Source organism: Dama dama, chromosome 11 (assembly GCF_033118175.1).
Source record: "Dama dama isolate Ldn47 chromosome 11, ASM3311817v1, whole genome shotgun sequence".
In the NCBI taxonomy this organism is placed as follows: Eukaryota; Metazoa; Chordata; class Mammalia; order Artiodactyla; family Cervidae; genus Dama; species Dama dama.
In genome coordinates, this window is record NC_083691.1 from 77,955,107 (window position 1) to 77,970,041 (window position 14,935).

At 44.5% G+C, this 14,935-nt stretch overlaps 1 protein-coding gene across 3 annotated transcripts in view; it reads left to right on the forward strand.

The window, feature by feature from the left end:
- THADA (THADA armadillo repeat containing) overlaps window positions 1-14,935 on the forward strand; it is a 327,677-nt gene that overhangs the window by 228,927 nt on the left and 83,815 nt on the right. The gene's annotated exons all lie outside the window — the stretch shown is intronic.

Genomic DNA, 14,935 nt, shown 5'->3' on the forward strand with positions numbered 1-14,935 from the left:
TTTCTTGACAATTTTTCTAAAACTGCTGGGTGACTGGGGGGGCATGTACTATGACTTTTTATCTGTCCACCAGTTTGGTTTTTTGAATATCTGCTATGTGCCCAGTCCTGTGTTGGATAACCTAACAATGCAAGGCAGTAATTGACTGAATCATGTGGTACAAACTACCGGACACCGTGGCAACTCAAAGATGAGAGACTGGTGTAAGACTTAGGCAGGTGCAGAGGGGCCCAGTGGGGCTGAATAAGAAAAAGATATAAGTTGCCATTTTAGGTATATAGTGGAGGAGCTTGATTAAGCCAGGCAAAGGAGGCTAGATATGTATTTTTTTTTCATCCTTGCCATCATTAGTTTATTCTGAAACTTAAAGCATTTTCTGTGTGAAAGATGGAGTAAGAAGAATTTCTCAATTTTCTCGAATACACAGGAAGGGCTCTGTGTAACACAGTGTTCGGTATCTGTGTCTCAGAACGTTATGTTGGTAGGACAGTGTTTCTGTGAGGATCTGCCACCCCCATTTGCACCCTCTGTGATTCCAGGAGAAAGGAGTCCAGCAGAGGCCCACAGCCTACCACATTCCATGCTGTAGTATGTTGCCTTTGATTAATGATTAGTATCTTGGTTGTCTAACATAGCAGCCTCTTTTTTATTTTTCAAAAAATGTTCTTTTGTTCACTTTCCTTGGGCTCCCCACCTTATGTGGTGGGGCAAACAATGGCTAATGTGAGACCCACAAATCAGTGGAATTCAGCAAAGTCTCGTTGGGCATAGACTACACAATAACCTCTGTGTTAGGAGCTATAGGGATACAAAGATATAGAAGGAAGTAGTCTTGGCTTCAAGGAGCCCCGTCCAGGAGGTGAGAAAGATGTGTAAATAAATTATTTTCATTGAATATAGAAAGCGTGGTAACAAAAGTATATAGTAGGTACCGGAGTAGCCTAGGGGGTGGTGGGCAGGATGCCTTCAAGAGTTAAGAACTTTGCCAAGTGGTCACGACAGATGAGGGGTATTCCAAGCTCAGGGGATGTCATAGGCACAGACATAGCAATGTGGAATGCCTTGGTAAGTGTCGAGAACTGCACAGAAGTTAGCTCTTCTGAAACCTAAAGTGTAAGGGATGTGTGGCAGAGAATGGGACTGAGGAAATACATGGAAGCCACACAGTGAAAAGTCCTAAAGGAGACCTTTAGGTGAAAGGGACCCAGGGACTTCCCTGGTGGTCCAGTGGCTAAGACTCCACACTCCCAATGCAGGGGACTAGATCCCACAGGCCACAGTGAAGATTGAAGACCCTGAGTGCTGCAACTAAGACCCAGTGCAGCCAAATACATGAATAATATATTTAAAAAGGAAAGAAAGAAAGGAATCTAATGAAGAATTTCTCAATGAGTGGAGACTTGTTTTCTATGTTTTCTAAGCAACTATAGCTTTGACCAGGGTTATTGATGGGAAATTCGCTGGTATCTGAAATGCCAATAAAGGGATGGTTAATGGTGAGCCTCTCAATTTTAGTCCAATTTTTGTTTCCTCTCCAAAAACTGCTCCCTTAAGCCTAATATCATTTGCCTCTGTGTGGCTTTTAGACAAGGTCCCAAGATGCTTTTTCTGAGAGAACAGGAATTGTGATCATATTCATGTTCTCCTCTGTTTACCAATTAGTGGGCCTGGTCCTCTTAGCTGTTATTTCTGGGGATCAGGAAATCAGGGAAATCATCCTATAGAAACCTCTGCTTCCAACAAGGACTGCCCCAAGACAAAATCTGAATCTCCTATTCTTCAAGTACTGTACGGAAGGACATTCTGCCCCCTTAGTTTGCTGCTGCTTGATGAATCTCATAGAAATTCATCATCTTTTTGATGTCTGATACTTGCCTTAATACAGCTTGAGGGAGGAGAGAGGATTAAGAAGAGTAGACATACTTTGATAATTGTTTAAGTCTGGTCATGGGTCTATGTGGCTTCATCATTTTATTCTCTCCACTTTAGTATATTCTTTAAAACTTCCATAATAAAAGGTTGAAAACAAACAAACAAACAAAAAGGTTGAAAACAGAAAAAAAAAAAAAGAAAGAGAGAAATTCATCATCTGCTGGCCTCTCCTGAGTCAGTTCCTTCTTGGAAGGAGGAGATGGAGTAACAGGCCAGCCATCTGAATGAACCTTCATGTTGTGCAGTGCCTGAAGATGGATGACAGAGCTGCCACCAGCCTCCCCTTCAGCTAGAAAAATCCTCTCGGACTTCCCTGTGGTCCCTATTGCAGTTTCCTAGTCAGTCTTTTCATTATCCTCTGCCTCCATCCTTCCTCCCTCCCCTTCTCTGATTTTCCTCCATGATTTTTCCAGCCTAGAAAACAAAGACATGAATCACTGAAATTCACTGGGTTTCCAACTTCCTTGCCCGGAGTCTAGGAAAGCCACTTTTATGTTTCCAGTACAGTCAACTCTTTATTATCCAAGTGTGAACTTTACACTCTGTGGGTGGTCTATAACACCAGCCTTCCTCTTACTCCACAGCACACTTTTACCATATTAATCAGGATGTGTTCAGAGCCTAGAATAGAGTTTGAGAGGAAAACACATGACCAGAACACAATATATCCCAAACCCATGTGTCAGTTTTTCTGGATTATCCATGTTACTGGCAGGATAGCTTTGAATTTCCTAAATAGGAAAGTATAGCATCGGGTATAAGTGATGAAGCCTCAGCCTGCCGCATGCCTGCCCTGTCCTTGAGGTCCTCTGAGAGTGTTGTCCTAAGAGCTGTTTGTCTGCACTGGGAGTCCCATGCTTAGAGGAGCCACTTCTGGGTCCAGGCAGGCCCTTCTTAAAGCCAACCCCTGACATATTCTCATATGCTTTTCCCCAAAAGGTGTTATAATACAAAGTATTCCAAATGTCACTGCTGAAGAGGCTCTTTTATGTCCCCAGCAATTTACAAAAGAAAGAGGAATAGTAAATGTTCCTTTGTGCCTACTAAGGATTTTCTGTTTCTTTTGAGTTTGGCTTGAAACATCATTGTTACTGCAAAGAAAAAAAAAAGTCGGTTCAAAATTTAACACCAACAGCTTTTTCCTTCTTCAGTTTATTTGATCATTTAGCTTGAGTTTATTCAGTCTAATAGATACTAAAACATTAGTGAGGAGGTCATTTATTTATTCCCCAAAAGGAGGTTTAAAAAATTCATTGGAACCGTTGGATGATCAGTTCCATTTTTTAACATTTTGACCCCAAAATTGAGGGTACATAAAGACTTTTGTTCTGTATTTGTATTTTGACTTTGCAAGATTAATAGAGATTTATATGAGGTGATTAAGCAACAGCCATGGATTTGTTGGGGAATTTTTGGTGATAAATGGCCAGCTGGCAACATGGCCGGAGTAGAGGACTGGGCTTCTGCTCTTACAGGCCACTTTTCATTCCAAGATGTCAAAGCCTTCAGCTCGTTCATCCTTCGAGTCCCTTCCTTCCCCTTTCCCCGCCATCCCTCTCTCCTCAGTCCAGTTTACTATCTCTCTCCTGGTGCAAAGACGGTTTACCAACTACTGAAAGAAATCTGCTGACCCAGGCCAAAAACCAAGTGGGAATAGGGGTCAGCTGCTGGCCTGGTGAGGCCGGCTGTGGGGGCCACGGAGAGGAAGTCAGCGCAGCCCTGCCTGCTGGCCCTGCTCTCTGCAGATTCCAGCTCTGCCGTCCCAGCTGGACCACAGGTCCTGCCTGGATAGGAAGGACTTTTCAAAAGCCCTGTTAAGTAAGAGAAAGAGGAGAAAAGATTTATTGACTTGGATTGAGAGTTGAAATGACTGTTATTTGGGGCTTTAAGTTTTTTCAGAAATCAGTCTGGTTATCTGTCATCTTTGGTTATAAAAGGAAAAACGTGTGTGTGTGTGTTTGTGTGTGTGTGTGTGTTTGTGTGTGTGTGTGTGTATGCGCGCGTGCCCTTTGAACAAATGTGGTAAACTAAATGGACTATCAGACTCCATGCGATGGATGATGTGATGCCCAAGAAGAAAAGTGTGTCCTACTAAATTTTTTTCACTTTGTTTCTTGACTACCAGTGTAGTTTGTGCTTATCATAGAGAATTAGGGAAGAAAATATAAGTCTATCTCACCAACATCCAGTGGAACCCACTGTTATTGGTTAACAGTTTTATATACATAGTTACTTCATCTTTCTTCCTGTGTTTTTTTAAATGTAGTTGAAATTAAGCTGTATGTATGTATCACTTTTTCCATTTAACAGTATATGAATGCATTTGTTGAAGAGTCTTTTTTTTTTTTTTTTTTTTGATGGGCTTTTTTTTTTTTTTTTAATTTCTGGCTGCCCTGGGTCTTTGTTGCTTTCTCTGTTGTGGTGAGCAGGTCTGCTATTTGTGGTGAGCAGGCTTGTGTGTGTGTGTGTGTGTGTGTGTGTGTGTGTGTGTGTGTGTGTGTGTGAAAACTCTTTATGGTGTAGCTGCTATGGAAAATAGTAGGGGGTTTCCTCAAAAAACTAAAAATAGAATTACCATATGATCTAGGAATTACACTTCTGGTTATAGACCCAAATGAATTGAAAGCAGAGTCATGAAGAGAGATTTGTATGTGTTATAGTTGTATTATTCACAATAGGCAAGAAGTAGAAGTAACCCAAGTATCCATTGATAGATGAATGGATAAACAAATATGGTATGTGTGAACAAGAGAACATTATTTAGGCTTAAAAATGAAGAAAATTCTAACAGTACCATGTGGATGAACCTTGAGCACGTTATGCAAAATGAAATAAACCCATCACAGAAAGACAAATACTATATGATTCCACTTACGTGAGGTTCCTGGAGTAGTCAAATTCAGAGAGACAAAGTAGAATGGTGGTTGCCAGGGGCTAGCAGGAAAGCAAGTATCTAGAGTTCTACTCAGAGAGTTTTCATTTTTCAGGATGAAAAGAGTTCTGGAGATTGCTGGTACAACCACGTGTGTGTGCTTAACACTCCTGAACTGTTCACTTAAAATGGTTAAGATGGTAAATTGTATATTATGTTTATTTTATCACAATTTAAAAAAATTTTAATGACAAATATTAAAAAACTCTTTTTGTATTTTATCATTCCTCTAAAGGTTATCATCCAGACTTCTTATGATAATTATTTTCTTGCTTTTCTGTCTAGTTTTTACTGTCTATGCATCACTAAAAGTAAAATGCTTTTTTGCCGGTTTTTGTATTAAAAAAATCTTTGAAAACATCATTTGTTAAAGATAGCATATTTTTGTCACTGGAAAAGTCAGTCATTAGGTTGACCTTACCATTGTTCCATTACTGGCCATTCAGTGTGTTTCCCATTCATTCAACAAATATTTATTAAGCCCTGCTGTATGCCAGGATGTATTAAACATAGAAACTACTTATTAAAGCCCCTACTTTAGTATGGAGAAGGCAGCCAAACAGTCTTGTCAAATAGAGTCGTAGACCTAGAACTTTAGAACCGGAAGGAATCATAAAGTTTGTTGTAGTTCACTCTCATCCCCATGCATGTGGGAAAGCGCAACCCAGAGAGATGAGGGATTCGCCTGTGTTCAAACAGCTGACCAGGCTGTAACAACTACCTCACAACAGCTAACCTTTTTGGAGGGCCTAACTCCCTGCTCCTTGTCAGGCTCTTTCTACTGGACTATGTTGCGTCTATCTATCCAGTGTTTTTAAGTCAGGGCTCTGAATGGTGGTAACTGAATATTTTCTATAACAGTGCTTCTCAGACCTTAACGTACACATGAATCACCTTGTGGGGCCCTTAGAATGAAGAGTCTCCTTCAGTAGGCCTGGGGTGGAGCCAGAGATTCTGCTTTTCTGACAAGCTCCAAGGTGATTCCGATGCTGCTTTCTGAGACAGGGCCCATTTGAGGGCCAAGGGTCAGAGAGTCAGCCACTGTGGATCACCCCACCCTTTGAAATACTCCCACCTTCACCCCCTCATTCTCAGGGCTTGTGTCTGGAGCTTGGAGCCATAGGAGAGGGTGAGGCTACTGAAGGGCTCAGCACAGAATTCTTTGGTGTGACCTGCAGCAAGGGGGACCAGATGCCTCTGGGGAGTCCACACTCCCTTGTCCGGGCAGCCATCCCAGTAGACTCAGTGTCTGGGGTAGATTCAGGCTTCATTGGCATGCAGTGAATATTCATCGTTTTGAAAAATAATAATAGTCTGAATCCCTTGTGGCTCAGTTGGTAAAGAATCCACCTGCAATGTGGAAGACCTGGGTTTGATCCGTGGGTTGGGAGGATCCCCTGGAGAAGGGAAAGGCTACCCACTCCAGTATTCTGACCTGGAGAAGTCCATGGGGTCACAAAGAGTCGGACACAACTGAGCAACTTTCACTTTACTGGTGAGAAAAACAGGCTCTCAGGAATACAAGAACAGGTCCCAAGGTTATTAGGAAAACAACCTTGGGAAATAAATTTTTGAATAATCAGTGCTGATGGAGGGAAGAGATGATGGAAGGAGTTTGTGTTTGTTGAAGACCTCTTTGTCCTAGACCCAACCATTTGTTTCCCCAAGTTAATTCTTATTTGCAGAATGTGTTAGCTGCGTGACCCGTTCACTTCCCCTATACAACTTCCCATCAGTGCTCCTGACACCACCCAGCCCCTCCTCCACGTCCTAGACTCCCTTCCCTATCCATCTGCCTAGCCATACTCTCATGTGCTCTCCCCATTTTCTCTCCTTCTTACTGGCCCCCTCTAAGCTGAGGTGGTATGCTCATGGAAGGCCTGGGATCTAAATACATAAGAAAAATATGCTTATAGAGACAAAGCTAAGGCTGGCTTTTGTGTGGCAATCCCATTTCTGCCCCAGGGGGGTCTGTGGCCAGCTGCAGAAGTCCTGGTTTAGGGTTCTGTTTTGCTTTACAGCTGAAGACAGCAGTTATTTTCTAACCACCAGATTTATTCACACAAGAGACTATACTTCCCAGGCAGAAATCCTGGGATTTAGGTCAGATTCCATTGTCCCAATGTCCCTTTGCCCTCCCCTTATCCCCCGCATCTTCTGGACCAGCCCCCCTCCCCAAAGAAAAGGTCCTTCTTTCACAACTCCTGCGAGGGGCCTTAGCCCTTCGCCACAGCTGCAGGTTGCATTTCACTCCCATGCTGCTGAAATGAATCCAGTGGAGATGGGTTGTTAAAATATTCAGATGATCATGTGGCATTCTAAGGCTGTCATTTGTGGTCCCTGCCAAAACTGTAAGGGAAGCAAGTCTTAACAGGGATGGTTACTTACATAGCAAGTTTCCAGGCATTACTGGGGGTTGGGTTTGCTTTGGGTTTGTTTCTTCTAGGCTCTTTTTCTTTTTCTCAAAAGTTTTCCCAGTACTCCGCCACCCCCTCCCCTTTTTAATTGCTTTTCTTTCAACCCCCAGATTTTACCAGGGAGGGAGAATCTCATCAGGACCCCTCTCTAATCCCCCAGCTCAGCCTATTCAAAGTCTCTCTGAGCCTGGTGCATACTTGAATGATGAGAGAAATGAAGCTGGTGTATTTTAGACCCAAGCTTGTTGACATTTGTTCACTTCCCTTTCAGACTTCTCAGGAATGTTCAAGGTCATGATATCTCGGGATGAGATCCTGTTTGTATTTTTAAAAACAGAGAGAAACGTTAAGTTAGCACATTTCAACCCAAAGCAGTGAACAAGGCACAAAACCTTTTCTTCATTAGATATTCCTTTTAAAATTATGTCAAGTTTTAAAGGAATAAGCTGTTTAAGAAGTGAAGCTTGAGACTACATGAGGTATTTCTTGTTGACAGGCTGAGCTTATGGAAACTAGTCAGGTAAAAGCACTCAGAAGTGATCAATATATTAAACTGAGCCTTTGAACAAGTTGCCCAAGATCAAAGCTTCCTCCTTACTGCAGCAAGAAATAAAAATAGTTTGTTTATGCAACTGCACATCAAGAATTCAACCCCCAACTTTCTACCTTTTAAATATAGAAATCTTCAAACCTAGTCTGGAGGTGGTAATTTATTTGATAAAGGGCTCAGAAAGATCTGTCTTGCTCTACTTGTAGCTGTTGGCTTCTTGGGGTATTGCTGTTGGAAGATTTAGGCAGTGTTGTCATTGCCCAGCTTGCAAGGGATGCAGGCTTTAAATGGCCTCAACACATTTTCATAATATTATGTAAAACTGTAATATAGTGGGTTATTTTTTTTTTCCTTAGCATGTGACATGTTTCATCCTCTGAGTAAATTAACACCTTGGTTACCTTCATTGAGCCATTACCAATGAATCCAAGCCAATTCAGATGGCACAGTGGAGAATGTAGAGATGAATGATATTGTCCCTATTTCAAAAACCAAGTGAGTAAGATGGGTATGGATTTAATTAACTGTAAACATGTAAGATTTTGGTAAATGCTAGAATGAGGTCAGAGTGTATTATAGAAGCCAGCTATTGGGGGTGGGATGTCAAGGACATCTTTGAAGAGAAGGGAGAAGTCTTTAAAGGCTTAGTGAGATTTAATTGTTAGATAAGGTTAATTCTCAGAGATTGGAGAATGAGTGAAGTTACACTGATATAGAGCCTGTGATGTTAAATAAGCTGTGAAGGTCTCATTGTCCATGTACAAAGAAAGGAATTTTAGTAGTGCCCAGCCTTGTGGGGACTGCTTTTGTAAACGCATGCATACTCAACCACTCAGTTGTGTCCGACTCTTTGCAACCCCATGGACTGTATCTCGCCAGGCTCCTCTATCCATGGAATTATCCTGGCAAAAATACTGGAGTAGGTTGCCATTTCCTCCTCCAGGGAATCTTCCTGACTCAGGGATCGAACCCTAGTCTCCTGCAGCTCCTGCATTGGCAGGTGGATTCTTTACCACTGAGCCACCTGAGAAGCAGAGACCACTTTAGATATATATAATTAAGCCTCTATTGTCAAGGTTTAGTTATGATCCAGTCTAGTTGAAAAGAGCTTATCCATGTGAAAAAAACCAACAGTGACATTCATATAGAATTCTTAATTCCGTAGTATATATATCAAGTATAAGAATTCAGAAAAGAATGTAGATTGGGATAGCCAGGGAAGGTTTCCTAGGGGAGTTAGGTAATTGAGCTGGGTTTTAATGGGCGTGATTTGGAAACACCGTTAGTGGTGAGAAAAGAGCATATCAAGATGGGGGACAGCATGGTCAGTGACGCACTAGTGAAGAAAGTGCTTGCATTTAGGCCAGTGGGGGTGTAGAGCCAAAGAAGACATGGTGTGTTTGGAGAGCTGTACAAGATTTGATAAGAGACCAGTTGTGGCAGGCCTTAAATGTCAGCCAGAGGAATTTGAATCTGATCCAAGAGGGAAGAGGAAGTCAGTAAGCTCAGACTTACACTAGTAAATAGGCTGCTGTCTCCATGCTGATGAAACACACTGAGGAGTGTGTTACATCTTTCCAGCCTCTCTCAGTGACTGAAAAAATCTCCAGCCCCTGCTGGAGGTTCACAGAAGCTCCTTAGTAGCAACCCACCAACTCTGTCTGGCACTTGGAAACTCCTTTGCATGCCTGGGCAGTTAGTGATGGGAATAGAGATACTGCCCATGCGCATTTTAGATTTCATGGTTATTGTCTGCTCAACATTGCTAAGAGGACCGTAGAACCACAGAGTTTATAACAGGAAAGGGAATTTAGAGATCATCTAATCCAGTGGAATCCTTTCTTCAAACAGAAGCTTAAGTGGAAGTTCAAGATGTTTGAGATAATAGAGATGGCAAACATGGTGCAAGTTGAGATGGGGGCCTGGAGGCCCACCCACATAGCTTCTCAACCATTGGAGCCCCCAAAGGGACTACAAAGAGCACCCTGACTCCCTCTTTCAAAAAAGTGAAAAAAGTGAAAGTGGTTAGTTGCTCAGTCGTATCCTATTTTTTATGACCCCATGGACGGTAGCCCCGCCAGGCTCCTCTGCCCATGGGATTCTCCAGGCAAGAATACTTGAGTAAATAGCCATTTCCTTCTCCAGGGGATCTTCCTGACCCAGGGATTGAACCTGGGTCTCCTGCATTACAGGCAGACTCTTCACTGTCTGAGCCACCAGGAAAGCCCCCTGATTATTTCAAAGCAGGAATCTAATCCAAACCAGTGTCTATAGACAGGAAAATAGACACAAGGGACAGGTGACTTCTTCCTACTTGACAGATGTGTCTGGCTCTAAAGATAGTCCAAATGTGGGACTTAAAGAGCAAATTGGTTTTCTGCCTCTTGGCCCTCTTGCTTCCTTTGCTGCAGCTGGATCATCCTCATAGGAAACACTGCCACCCCCAGCCTCTGGGCTGCCCAAGGCCTTATCTCAGAAGCTGCCCTCCTTGGTCAGGACCCCATCACTAGACCTTCTTGCCAACACAACTCAGCTTCTCTAGATCCCCTTTCCCCAGAAATCCACTCTCAGCTGACTAACTGCTGCTTGACATGACCCACACATCATGCTTACATGATACTAAGCACTAGTATGTAAATAATTCTTCTGAGTCTATAGCTGTTTTTCACTGTTGATCTGGAGACATTGCTTTTAACTGAAGTCAGTAACTTGAGGGCAGGCTTTCTGGCAACACACAGACCTAGCAGGCACACTCCCTGAGGCCTCACTTGGCTTCTCTGTCCTCATACTGAGCTGACTTAGCGCTGGTGACTTGTCCTAATTGACCGGGCTTTGGGCTGACCCTCCGAAGGCTTGTGGGGCAGGTGGGCAGGCCTTGTGTGAGTAAGTCAAGGGAGCAGGTGTGAGAGAGACCCTCCAAAGCCTCACTTTCCTCCTCGCTGATGTGATGCCCAGGCTTCCTCAGTGATTGGAGTGGCCTGCGGGTCTCTGGAAATAGCTTCCCCTCACAATCAGGAACTTATTCCCGCTTGGGCTGGAAGGGACCCTTACCAGCCTGAAGGCCCTGTGTTCCTGGGTACCCACAGGGGGTCACTTTGAGAGGCCCTGGGTGAGTGGAACAGACTCTAGCTGTGAGCACACCTCCCTGAGGTTGAGGCGGGGCAGGATATACTCGCTGGTAGCATGTCTGTGTCTGGCCCCCTGCTCAGCTGCTAACCAGTGACGGGTGGCCTCTAACTTTCTTGGGCCTCTTTTGTTTTGTTTTGTTTTGATGTTTATTTACTTATTTGGCTGCACAGGGGTCTTAGTTGTGGCATGTGGAATCTAGTTCCCTCACCAGGGATTGAACCTCGGGCCCCCTGCATTGGAAGCACAGAGTCTTAGCCACTGGACCACCAGGAAGTCCCGGGTGTCAGTTTTTATCTGTTAAGTTGGAAGATCCAAAATGGGAGGTAGGTGAAGGTGGAAAAGGACATAGTGAGTAATGCGTATGCAAGTACAAAAGAGCTAAGCAAATAGGGAATATTTATTGTCAGATAATGAAGTCTTTAGCAGTCTTGGCCATGTTGAAAACAGGCCTTTCTGATGGCCCTAACAGAAACAGCTGTACTTAGAACCTCACTCTTCTCCAGGCTGGCCACCAGGACACACCACCAGAGCGTGTGGCTGCAAACCAACATACTCTAATTGTTCGGCCCCGCCTCTCCCTTTTCATCTCTGTGTTTGGGACACACAGATACAATTTGTCTAGAAAACCTTGATTCTATTCTTGGTTTCTGCCCTGATCTTGGACAGGTCACTTGAGCTATGTGAGCTACTTTGTTGACTTATAAAAATGGGAATAATAATGCCTATTTTTCTCCTGTCAAGAATCTTTTAAAGATAAAATGTTTTTTGAAGATAAAACTTTTAATAAAATGCAGTTGATATTATTTTAGTGGCCAGGGCTAATTTCCAAGTGTGTGCTTCGCCAAGATTTTATGAACAAAGTTCAGACTATACTGTTAGAAATCCTCACCTGTGATCTACATTCAGACTTCTCACGCAGCTACTAGAAGTTTTCATTCACCTCACTTATATATTCTATTTTTTTAAATAATTCTAGGAAGAAAGTAAAGTTTGAAAAGAAAGGGGATTTCTGTTAGCATTTTATGTAATAACTGAACTATATATCCTCCAAGCCCCAAACTGTACAATAAAAGTTTTCTTGGATACTACCTTTCTCCCATAATCCCTAGCACATTGCTTATTAAGTTATTAACCAGCAATTTCTCTGGCAGCATATTAAACTTTACTTTTAAACAAGTCACAGAGGGGGGGAAACATGCATCTCTCATAAAAGGAATAAAAAACATACACCCTCTAAAATGGTTTCTTCAGGCTTTGAACAAATCCCAACCCCCACACAAGGTCTCTTTTCCCTCATTCTCTCCACATAACTTGAGTGTTAGTACATTAATGAGAAAAAGATGCCTAATAGAAAGATGGAAAAATATAAGGGCCACTGGGAGGGGTGGGTGTCTCCCTGGGGGTCCTCTGAAAAGGCAGGTGAGCTTTCCTGGAGGGAAATACAAAGCCTTGGCATTGAGCTTGTGGGCTTCCTCTCATATAGCATCACTCCCCTGAGAAGCAGAGGCGGCTGTGACTTTGACCTTGACCTAAGCAGAGCCCCAGGGCCTTATGCAGACTGCCTGGGTCTTTGCCAAGTGCCTACACAGAACCTTGGTAGAGTAGTTGGGGCCCTCTTTTCACAGATTCTGTCTCCCCAGGGGCAGAGGAGGGTTTCCCTGTTGGCTCAGCTGGTAAAGAATCCTCCTGCAATGTGAGAGACCTGGGTTCGATCCCTGGGTTGGGAAGATTCCCTGGAGGAGGGCATGGCAACCCACTCCAGTATTCTGGCCTGGAGAATTCCATGGAGTGTATAGTCCACGGGGCTGCACAGAGTCGGACACGGGGCAGCCTTTCCAGGGGCAGCCCCTGTGCCCTAGGGCATATGGCTTGGACATATGGTCCCTTTCTGGACAGACTCACAGCTCATAGTCTCCTGCCTCATGCCTGACAGCTTGGTAAGAATTCCTTACAAATTGGTCAGTACCCAGAGCAGGGCATGAAGATGGCTTCACTTTAAAAGGAGAATCCCAGGAGGAGGGCTGTGGGGCAGCTCATGTGTGTGGGTGTGAGTATAAACACTCGCAGAGCTCCAGACCAAGAAAGGCTGGATGGAAGCTGGAACATACCATAAAAATGGAGTTCTGCCACCACCCGCCTCCCCTCCCCCGGGGGAGCTCAAGGTAAACGAGTAGGGCCGAGAGGGGGTGTCAGCCAGCCAGGGGGTGGCTAACAGGGGGTGTTGGCCCTGCGTGCTGCTGCCAGCTGGCCCTGCATGCCGATCTGAATTCTGGATGTTACACGGCGGGGGGAAGAACTTGTTTAAAAATATATATTCTGCAGTTGCTGACCGTCTGGCATCTTGGTTTAAACAAATACCCTGTTGTTTCTCCAGAAATGTCATAGGATGATTGCTTGGCTGGGGGCCGTGGTAAAAATGGAAATCAGAAGGGAGAGCGGGGTCTTTTTTATTTAATTTACACTTCCACATTTATATGACTTCATGCGGCCCACATCAGAGAAGTACCTCCTGGCTCCTCACCACGGCAGCTCTTCCTCTTATAACCAAACGTAAGGCGAGATGGCATCTGGTCTGTGGACAGCTACCATTGCAGAGTCTCAGACTGCAGAGGACTGCAAAGATGGCCATGGGGATCTCTGGGAGATCAGAGGAAGTCCAGAGAGATGTCCGCCGTTCACGCTGTCCTCCGAGGCCAGTCTCTGGTCGTTGGTCGGGGCGGTCTCCTAGAGGACAGGCTTTGACGTGAGTCTTAAGTGCAGGCCGTGGTGCGGCCCGACGTGGGTCCGGTGAGGCGACTGTGGCAGGGTGTGGGGACCCGTTAGAGACCATCTCCACCCTCCCTTCTCTGCCTTTTTCCACACCGCATTCTTCTTCTCCTCCCACCTGTGGCCCAGCTTCTCACCTGCCTGCTTTCTGCCTTCCTCTTCACCTCCTTTCCCTCTTTTTTTTTTTTTTTTCTGGCTTTCTTCTTTCCAGCCTATTTCAGTCCTGGTGGTGGTCCCCAGAATACTGCTTCATTAAGCCCAGTGCTGGCTCCACGACAAGAGGCTTTGTAGTCACTGTGGTGCAGACCAGACATGACCTCAATGGGAGTGAGTTCATGGAGGAGCCCAGATCAGGGGGAGAGATCGCCATGGACCATGATGGGCCCCTGCCAGGACTCACGCCCCAGAGTCATTCTAAGCCATGAAACTGGCCAGCTGCACCTGTTTGATTTTCTGGTCTTCCTTCTTCCCAGCAAGCGGCAAGCTTGCTCCCATCTTTGGATCTTTGCGAAATGAACTCTCTTGTCTGAAATTGCTGCTTTCCATTCACTTGTGGAGTCTTTCCACGTCTCCAGCCCCTTCCTCCATGATATTCTCTCACGTTGTTTTATGTGTGTTTTGTTTTTCTCCACATATACCCTCTACCACCACACACACACACACACACACACACACTCGACCGAAAGCTCTTCAAGGCCAGAACCTGTCCCCTTCTCTACTCCTGTTCCAAGTAGGATACACCCCATGGTACTTAGTAAAGGTTTCTAGATTAATAAAGTTAAATCATGAGTCTAATCAGGATTCTGGGGGAGAGTAATTCCCTGGGGTCTGGAGTGACCTTCGACCTTGACTGTGTTGAAGTCCAGATAGACTTCTCAGGACTTAGACCTTAACAGACATTAGCAGCCCAAAGCCAGAACAGTTGTTCTCAGCCCTCTGAGGATGGCAGTGAATTCTTCTGTAAAATTCATCCAAAGTGACAAGGAAAAATATGTCCTAAATGAACTGTCTGTTTCTTGCCGGGAACCCTCCAAGGCTGCAGGGTAATGGATCCCAGGGGCCCCAGCCGTCCAGTGGACCAGTGGGGTCCCACCTGGGCTTGAGCCATTCGGAGCTTTTGGAGCTCTGAAAGGTCACTCCTAAGCACTTCCATTTGGGGCATGTCATCATCCTGCGTCATTTCCTGCTGTCCCATCCATTCCACATCCC